The sequence below is a fragment of the Lepeophtheirus salmonis genome, chromosome 6 (assembly GCF_016086655.4).
Source record: "Lepeophtheirus salmonis chromosome 6, UVic_Lsal_1.4, whole genome shotgun sequence".
Classification (NCBI taxonomy): Eukaryota; Metazoa; Arthropoda; class Copepoda; order Siphonostomatoida; family Caligidae; genus Lepeophtheirus; species Lepeophtheirus salmonis.
Genome location: NC_052136.2, coordinates 27,854,697 through 27,864,963, shown reverse-complemented (window position 1 = coordinate 27,864,963; position 10,267 = coordinate 27,854,697). Strand labels below are relative to the sequence as shown.

The 10,267-nt window shown below is 29.3% G+C and overlaps 1 long non-coding RNA gene across 1 annotated transcript; it reads right to left on the bottom strand.

Moving 5' to 3' along the window:
- Positions 1-6,268: 6,268 nt before the first annotated feature.
- LOC139905737 (uncharacterized) lies at positions 6,269-7,290 on the bottom strand. Its single transcript, XR_011780764.1, has 2 exons — positions 7,152-7,290; positions 6,269-7,089 (listed from the first exon to the last, which is right to left on the bottom strand). It is a non-coding gene; the product is annotated as an uncharacterized lncRNA (long non-coding RNA).
- Positions 7,291-10,267: the final 2,977 nt, after the last annotated feature.

Sequence of the window (10,267 nt, the reverse complement as noted above, 5' to 3'; positions counted from 1 at the left end):
AGGATGAGGATGTAGCAGAGGAAGTTTTCTTAATAGTAACGTTCAATGTTTTCTGCTTCTTATGATCAATTTTCACTTGATACTTGCAGCTCGGGTCATTCTTATGGAGTTTAACTTTGTGATCATTAAAGTTGTCCTTCTGTATTTCCTTCTGACAGATAGAACAAATCACCAACTCTCTGTTAAAATGCGTTTTCTGCTTCCCGTGATACATTTCTGATAATTAATAAATTACTGCAACAATCCACTCTAAAAAGTACATAACGATTATTTATGTCCCTTTTAAGCAGTAATAATTTAATTTATCTTGTATTTAATGAAACAAATTCTCACGCTCTTAAATATTTCAAGAGTACTCCATACGAAAAATGTTGTGTGCGTCTTTCTTTTTTTTTGGCTGTAAAGTACTTCACATTTGCAACCAGTAACGTTAAACGTAATATCTAACTCAAATATCCACTGAATGTGAAGTACTTTAAATCCATACGAAAAATGTTGTGTGCGTCTTTGTTTTTTATTTTTGGCTGTAAAGTACTCTTGAAATAATTGCAGTAATTTATTAATTATCAGAAATGTATCACGGGAAGCGGAAAACGCGTTTTATATTCAAAGGTTCAATCATTTATATTTATAAAATGACAGGCAATATTTGAATGAGATATTACGGTAAATTACAGGATTTGAATTACAATTTCTGCGATGAATTGAGATACCCGAGAGTGTTAACTGTAGTTTAAAACCTCCGTTTTATCTATCTGACTTAATTTGGCCCCTATATTGTCTTAGAGATATAATTTACTAATTATATAAATGTGCCGGTGAATTTTGGCTACTTTAAGTACAATTTGTGGTGCCACCAAAGGATTAATCAGAATCATTTTTTCATTTAAATGAACTATAATTTGTTGGAAAATGTATTCCATGTTCAATTTTGAGAAAAATTATCTAGCTTCGTTTTGGGTGGACGTGCTACAAATATGTAATTTTATTATAATGACTCAGTACTATTATGAGTTGGTCATAAGTTACATATATATAATAGATTTTAATAATTAATTATGACTTAATTCATTTACATACCTATATGATTGGTGGACTGTTGAGTAAGATTTTGTTTTTATGGTCCGCTGAAGCGGACAAAGCGCAATACTGACGTACGACCCTGCATGTGGTTCTTTAAAAATTCCCAATGTTCTTGGTTCCAATTCCAAAGTAGAAAGACTGAAGGACAAGCATGATCTTGAATTAAAGAAGCCAAAAACCTTAAACAACGTTTTTCAATGTTTCTTGTCATGATCGTAAGAGAATATTTAGAGTAATAATATTAGTAGTCTTAATATCAATACATCAAATTGATAGAATTGGCTTTTGATAGCAAATTTTTCAAATAAAAAAATACTCCTATCCTTAATTATGATTTTAATAGAGTGTTCAGTTTGATGTTGGACATAAATATACCAAAAAGGTTCCGTTTAATGGAGAATCACGTCAAGGATATTATAATGTAATGGAATATTGAATTATTAAACATTGGAGATTTACTATGAAGACAGTTAAATGATCTAATAAATCATACGAGTATAATTATAATTATTTATTAATTTACTACATTTTTAGGCACTAAAATTTGGCTACGTTGTCTACGATGATGGATAAAAGTTTGGTCATTATAGACGTTGTCATCTGAAATAGGTATTTAATGTTTAAAATTAAAGTAATAATTTCTAAATATTAAAGTAATAATTTCTAAATATTAAAGTAATAATTTCTAAATATTAAATTTAATATTACTATATTAAATTACCTTATGGCCTATGGGTTCAATCAGCTATCTTTATAGTGAATCTCTATTTTTGATTTGATTATCATATTTTTGACGTAAACCTCCGTCAGACGGGACTTGTTTTTGTATTTAAAAAACTCGCTATCGTGATTAAAGGGTTCGGGTTCTTACCCATTCTCTCAATTTGATGTATCCCGTGTTTTTTCCTGTCATTTAGTCTTGAAAGGTTCAAGATGAATATGTTGGCATATATTTTCAACGAAAAGTACACTTTGGAGTAGAGGCAATCTCTCTTTTAATGCTTTAATGATTACCTAGAATGGATTCAAATTTTGTTGAATAAAAATTATTTCTGACAAATGTGGATCATTCTTGCGAATATCTTTTTTTTTTTTAGATTGTATCTTTGTTTTCATCTATGACAATTATATACTCTTTACTGAATTGATGTGCTTGGCGTAATAGTTTTATATCACCTGAACTCTAAAAAATATATTGACTTCAGAGATGATAATGTTTGTATATTAGAAGTAATCAGGACAGAGCGTTGATATTCTGTTCGGACTATAAGTTTAACAACTGATATGAAACATAATTTAAAAATGGTTTTAAAGGTTTTTGGCTGCTTAAATAAAATACCCTGTTCCATTGGTAATGAAAAACTTCACTATTTTGTCTCTGAAATCAGAGGCAAGAACGTTGCTTATACTTATCGCAGCTAGAAATTTAATCATTGAATACCTTCCAAATTAATGAGATAAGGATGAAACAAAACATGACCATATTAAGGACCACCCACATCTGCAGTCATGGATGGCTGTCGAGTCTTTGGTTTCTTATAATTCAATAAATATATCCTTATTCTCAAACGCTTAATGGATCTTGTATTACACTTCTTTACTTCGAGACTCCATTTACTTGGTAAAGTGAGAGTAAATCACTTTTCCAATGTAAAGTTCTATGAACAACATTTGGAAAAATCTCACAATGGAGTGTAATATAGGAGGAGATAAGCATAATGGAAGTAGGAACATTTGGATATGTCATAATTAGGATTATTTATGCCACTAGTAATCAGTTCAAAATTACTCTTGTAAATTCGGTTTTTACTGTACTTTTCTACTTTAAACTTACTAGAAAATTTAATCCCATGATCACAACAGCACCATGTAAAAAACCTTGACGAATCTTCTTAACTCAATATATTTCTTTATAAATTATCAGCGATTAAGGAATACATAGCATTATAAATACCCTTTAAAAGATATTAAATAAATATAAAATATTACTGAATTTTGAAATAAAAGAATATTAATTCTTTTACATTAATAGAAATACATAGAAATGTATTTCTATTAACCTTGGGTACAATGAGAATTGTCCTTGAATAAACACAATTCAAAATTTTTTTTGGAAATATATGTAATAAGCGTATTATATGGAAAAAAAATAATTTTAACATATAAATTTTTAAACTATCAAATTAGCATAATATATATTTTTTACGAGTACTGTAGTGAATATAAATTTAAATAACTTGTTCAGAATTTTTTTGGTCTCGGCGATGGCAATGGAAGTTATTTTTTAATTTTTTCATAATATTGAACCCGATTCTAGGCAATAACAATTTTGCAATTAAGAAGAAATAATTTAACCTTATATTTAATAATTTGGCCATATAGCAATTAGCACTTGCATTATTCATTATTTTAACAAAATGATATAGAAAAACTGGTCGATGACTTGGGATCCGATAGATTAGCAGCAGTTTGCTGATCCAAAGGATCAACTCTACCCATGCCTTTGTTCAGAGTATTACTGTTATAGGACAAAACACCAACGATCCAAGCTGAGTCGTTTTAATCTTATTTGAATATTTGGTAAGATGTCGGAGTCGGGTATTTTATGTACCGACTACGAAGCCCCGGTTCTATTTCTAAAAGGAGGATCCCTCGTGAGAAGATCCTTCTATATTCTATATTCATAATTGTGACTTTTTTTAAATGTCCATATAAAATCTCTTTTGAAACTATTTTAAAACAAATTCCACAACATCCTGTTGGTGCATCATGAGATTCATGGATATGTGCATTTAAAAGTGTACGATTCTCTAAAGAATATCCACAAAGAGGACAATTAATGACTTCATCAAGATTCATACGCTCTACATGAAGTTTAGAATGTTGAAAATACCCATAACTTGTAAATTGTTGGAGACAAATGGAACACTCAATCGAACGATATTTAGATATTTTATTATCCTTGTCAAAGTCAGGGTTTTTTAGACAATATTGCTCATGACGATTGAGTGAGGAAGTCTCACTGATTGTTTCAAGGCAATTTGAACGTTTTCTAGGAGACATATTGTCTTCCTTAAAGGTGTCCTCCTCTTTGAGCTGCGATATCTTCTTATTACACCCAAGGTCAATTGGACACCTTCAATTATGATGATTAAGTGAGGAAATATTATTAAATGATTTTAGGCACTTTGAGCATTCGTTAGAAGTCATGGAATCTGGTGTTTATCTGGAATCGGCACCGGGAAAATAATGTTTAAATTCCGATTCTTATGTATTATTATTTTTTATTAGTATTTAACTATTTATTACTTGCTAAGTTATGAAAAAAATAGATCAAGATACAAAAACGACCATATGAATTTATGATTTGAGTCTCATACTTTTATAAAATAACAAATAAAATAATTTATCCTAAAAATGATTGAAAACTGGAAAGAAACAAATTGAACACAAATTGTACTTTTAATATGTGAAAATTGATAAAAAGGTTTAAATTTGCTTATGGATGAAAAATTTGGTTTCTATTGATTATTTTAAGTAAAATTACATAGTTCGTAATTTATTTTGAAAATTATATCCTTATTTTGACCAGAAGGATAAAATAAATTAAAATCCAGGCCTACTTTTGATAATGTAAAAATTAATAAATCAAATGCATCATCCCTAAAACACCTTCAGGACAGACTGCAGTAAAATACCTAATCCGGCAAACTTTTGCAAGGGTACCAAAATTTATTTTTACATTTGCCCGTCCTGACTGTATGTTTTATATGAACTCTTAGTAATAAATATTACTTTTTAATTCATTACTAATAAATTTAAGTATTATAACGTATATTTGTGATATTAAGTTAATGAAATATTGGTAAAATAAAAAACGATTAATTATAACGATAAATATTAATTATAAATTTTAATAGTAGCTATAAATAGAAAGTGAAACAAATTAATAATAACAAATGGCAACAAAACTTTATACTTATATTATAATATAATAACTTTATGTATGACGTACATCTGAGTTATGACGTGTATTAATTTTGAATTAAGAGGTCAGGGCGGCAATTATCATTTATGTTTACTACTATTATCTATTCAATATTTAATTTTGTATTGGCAAATATTATATTTCCTTTATCCATCTGTGATTGAATTAAATAATTCAAATTAATGTCCAAAATGGTTCATAGTTGTGATACTTTTGGCTTTTTTTTCTAAATTAGGGTGATATTATTCAAGGTTAAAATAACTAATAAGTAATAATTTTTTTTTGTAAAACATAAATTACTAAACCAAAATATTTCAACTGTCATTTGACGAAATTTTATAAAACTAGCTTTTAACCATGCATGCAATATTTAATTCTTTATTTCTATTGACATAATAATAGTATCTTTTTTCATCCCAACAAACCTTAACTTTTTGCCTAGGCCAGGGTAAAAATATTTTTGTTTATTTTAAATTGTAGTTTTTCTAGTGTCCATGCACTCAACCTGCTTGACCCTTAATATAAATCTACTCTTTTATTTATTTGATATGTGTACCTTATCTTACATTTATCTTATTTAACATATGTACTTTTCAGAGGATGTTGTCAGTCCTCGTGTCTATTATGTCTTAATATATTACCTCTTTTGTTAAATCTCCATCAATCTCTTTCTTCCCGATATTCTTATCTTCCTGGCCCTGGCCTGGTGACGAGTTTATTAAAGAACACCACAGTTTTATGTATGTGCTACAACTTTTATTAATATTTTTTTAAATATTATTTTCTACATATTTTTTGAAATTTGGGCTAATGGTGCTCGATGCACTACTTGGTTTAATGCTTTTGGGCGCAACTCTCAGAAGAAGTAAGAGTTGCGCCTTCACTTCTTATAATAAAGTATTCTTCTTTTTTTCTATTCTCTTCCTCTCTTCATATTATCAAGGTTAATAGAAATAAAAGGTTATAACTATAGTTGATAATATTGTAGAGAAAAACGCGTGCGAGGAGACAGGGGGGAGAAAGACACATGGTATCATTGTTTAAAATACTGATATGATTATCGCTGATAATCACATCAGTATTTATCAGACTTAGACGATTTTTATCCGTTACAGTAGATTTGGAAACGTCACACTTCATGAAATAGTAATTTATTGTGAACCATATTCTCAGAAAATAACTAAAAAAACGACAAAATAAGAGTATTTCGAAATATATTTGAAGTTCCAAATTTAAAATAGAAGGCTTAAATTAAATATAATCTACATACTAAAAAATAAACCATCATACATTTAAGTTAAATATACAAAATTAAACAATTAGAATCATATAACTAATAATAACAATAAATTATAAACACAGAATATTGAAATAATAGATTGATTCAAATAATATCTTCTTGTTCTAACATCGGAATTCAGTTCAATATGTCATAACTTGAGGTTGCAAAATACAAGCCAGACGTGGAGTTTAATCAAAAAGATCATCACCTTTTTTCCTTATGTGCAAGTTGCATATGCAATTGTACACAGGATAGATATATTTCTACCGATGAGATTTTAATAATTATTAATAATAAAGTAAATCATAAAATAATGTTAGATTTCAATCCATATCTTCTTCCAATCTTAGTAAGAACAGCTTTTAGAATCCCACTTTCATTAATTTCATATTTATCTAAAAAATGAAAAGTTAATCCATGCAGTCAAATTTAACTGATAAGACAATTCAGGCAACCATTCTTGACTTATTGTAGTTTTCTAACATGACATCGTAAAGATTTAGAGCAAAAGCTAATTATGTAGTAATGTCCGGCGATATTACTCCTTATTAAGAGCATCAAAAAAGCTTTTTTCTCCGCTATTTATGCTTATATAACAACATATATACACAATTGGTAATTATAATGCTACACCCAATGCAACTACCCCCGTTGTTGTGACCATTTAAGCAGTTGTTTTTGCCTTTTATGAGTTTTCTGAACACCATTTCTTGAAGCCTATCAACCATAGCTAAGCCTTAAGTCATAAAAAAGTAATATTTATTGACTATGTAATATTGGAAAACTTAATGATCATACCCAAGTCTTTAAGTGAAGAAACTAGTCTCAGACAAACTAGTTGCGAACCATCCAAAGCTACTACCCCCGTTGTTGTGACCATTTAAGCAGTTGTTTTTGCCCTTTACTGAGTTGTGTATCATAATTCTTGATATGTTTAGCTAAAATAGAATCATATATTAGGGTTAGATTTAAAGAAAGATTGAATACTTACTGTTAGATAGTGTTATGTATTTAATATCTCCTTACATGTTTTATCTTCTTGTATATTCATCTATGTATTATAAGTACTGTGTTTTACGTGTTATAAATAGTATCGTCTTTTGTAAATATATTAGAGTATAGTTAGAATACACAGTGTTACATTATTCCTCCACGTGAACTCTTCTCCTCATTTCTCTCGGTCATCCTGGATCTCTCCTATTATAAATAAGTTTGTGTCTCTCCCTCGTCAAGACGCAACAGATAGTACAAAATTGAGAGTTTCATTCCGAAATTAGTAAATATTTTATACTTTTTACTGATAACTTGATCGTCATTTGGTGTGGACGACTAAAAACATTTTTATATGTATTTCTATAGATGGCATCAGTACCAACATCCACCATTAATTTAATGATGGCTCCTCGGGAAGGGATAAGTTTACACGTGTATTTCTCCATAAATTTTTTGAACATAGATGATTAGGAATGGATAAGGTTATATTACATCCAATAAGCATCTTTGTGAGATCAGAGTCTGACTTGATGTATTCATCATTAACTTGATTTTTTAGATGAAGATCCATTCTCTTGATATGAGATGAGAATAATGAGCGGCGTGTAATTCTAGATAGGAGACCAAAGGCACATTTATTTCGACAAATCCGACAAACCATCTGTTTCTCATCTAGTAAGTAATTCCCAAATTCCTGGGCCTCCATTTTCAGAAATCCAGACAGAAGGCGACGTCATTTGGGGGATTTTATTCAGTTTACTATCGACTATCACCATCTGATATTATATTAATATTGAATAATATAGGCGGGAATGATGACGTTCTGGATTGATAGAAGAAGATGTATATTATTTAATCAATGATGCCATAAGTATTTCTTCTCTTCTCTTTTCTATTCTTACCAAAATTATCACCCTTAGTTATAACTTATACCATAACTTATGGTCCATAAGTATAGTTGATAATATTGTAGAGAAAAACGCGTGCAAGGAGAAGGGGGAGGGGAAGACATATGGTATCATTGTTTAAAATACTTATGTGATAATCATCTGCCTGCTTTATTATAATTTTTGAGGGTATAACGAAAGTATTTATTAGCAAAATGTTTAATGAAGATATACTACGTATAATTGACTTAACGTTTTTTATCCGTTACAGTAGATTTTATAACGTCACACTCCATGAAATTGTAATTCATTATTAACCTTATTCTCAGAATAATAACTAATGAAACGACAAAGTAGAGTATTTCGAAATATATTTGAAGTTCAAAGTTTAAAAAAGAAGGCTTTAATTAAATATAATCTACATACTAAAAAATGTACAATTACAATCATATAACTAATAATAACAATGAATAATAAATACAGAATAATGAAATAATAGATTGATCCAAATAATATTTTCTTGGTCTTACATCGGAAATCAGTGAAATATGACATAACTTTAGGTTTCAAAATACAAGCCAGACCTGGAGTTTAATCAAAATATAATCCCCCTTTTTTCTTCATGTGGAAGTTGCTACATACAATTGTGCACATGACATTGCCCTCAGTTATTAGGGGTTGAGGAACATACTCATTTTTATTTTATAATATAGAAGATAACTAACTCCCCAACAAATCCTTAGTGTTACTCTCCTTTTTTCATGAGCACCCTAACACGTGGCTCCTCACTCAATACTTAGGGGGTCTCTCCTCAAGAATAATAACAGCTTGAAAATAAATAAATAATAATAATATGATTTGATGAGCCAGGGAGTACTTTAGCTCATTATTATAATCCCATCTAAGGTCTATTTATTTTTATTTTTTTATCTAGAGTACTTTTGTCTTTTTTTTTTCTTTTTTAATATGAGTTGAACTAAATGCCTGAAAGACTTCAGTTATTTTATAAAGTAATCCATGGATATTAGGCTCTCATTTTTTCTTTATACTGTAGGGGTCATTCATTGAATCTCAATCAAATTGGTCAAATGATTTACGCAATTTAATAATGAAAACATGGATGATGATGCAATTACAAATTCTGAGGCTTTTTAAAAACTTTAAAAATAGCCGTTGGACTTTAGTTTCTTTTTTATATGGAAGTATTTGAAATGTAATGCGTAGATCATCTTAGTCTCGTCGAATTATATTTTTTTTGTCAACAATATCATTGTTCTAAATAATAAGTACAATTTGTAGAACGGACATTTATTCTAAAGACAATTTGCCGGTTTAAATTTTGACAAAGGAACATTTGGCCAAAAAAAGATACTTAGTATATTGATATATGTGTTTGTATATTTTAATTCAATTTGAAATGATAGTATCATAAATAGGTATTATTCTTATGCTAAATATCTCATATGATGAATAAATGAGTATTATTTTGCAAAAAAATAATTATTTTATTCGATATATAAACAGAACACAGGAGGTTGTGGTTTGAATCTTTACCGTGTTAGTACTTTAAATTAATTAAATACTAAACAAACACAACAGTGATTCAAATAGAAGAATTGATCATCACATCTCCGTTGTCAATTAATTATCATTCTATAGGATGGACTATTCATTTTGGGAAATTTCCTGGTTTACGTCCCCAATTTCTTCGTACTCTCCTAGGACACGACCTTTGAGTGCCTCCCCTAATCTTCTCAAGGGCTTGCCTCACTACTTCCAAAGAACCTCTTCTTATGTCACATCATGCACCCTAACCAAGTGGAAATCACTGATTTTGTCTGGTATTATGCTTGTTCGTCAATCCACGAGTATTCTCGAATATGAATAATAAATTTATATGTTCAGACCAGGAAGCACTCCACTATTTTGGCCTTCTGTTCATAACTTTATTTTCCTTCTGTCAACGTTCATAGTTCAATTCCGTTCTGTACTCAGATTCCGCTTTCCAATCATGAGCTAGTACCACATACACTC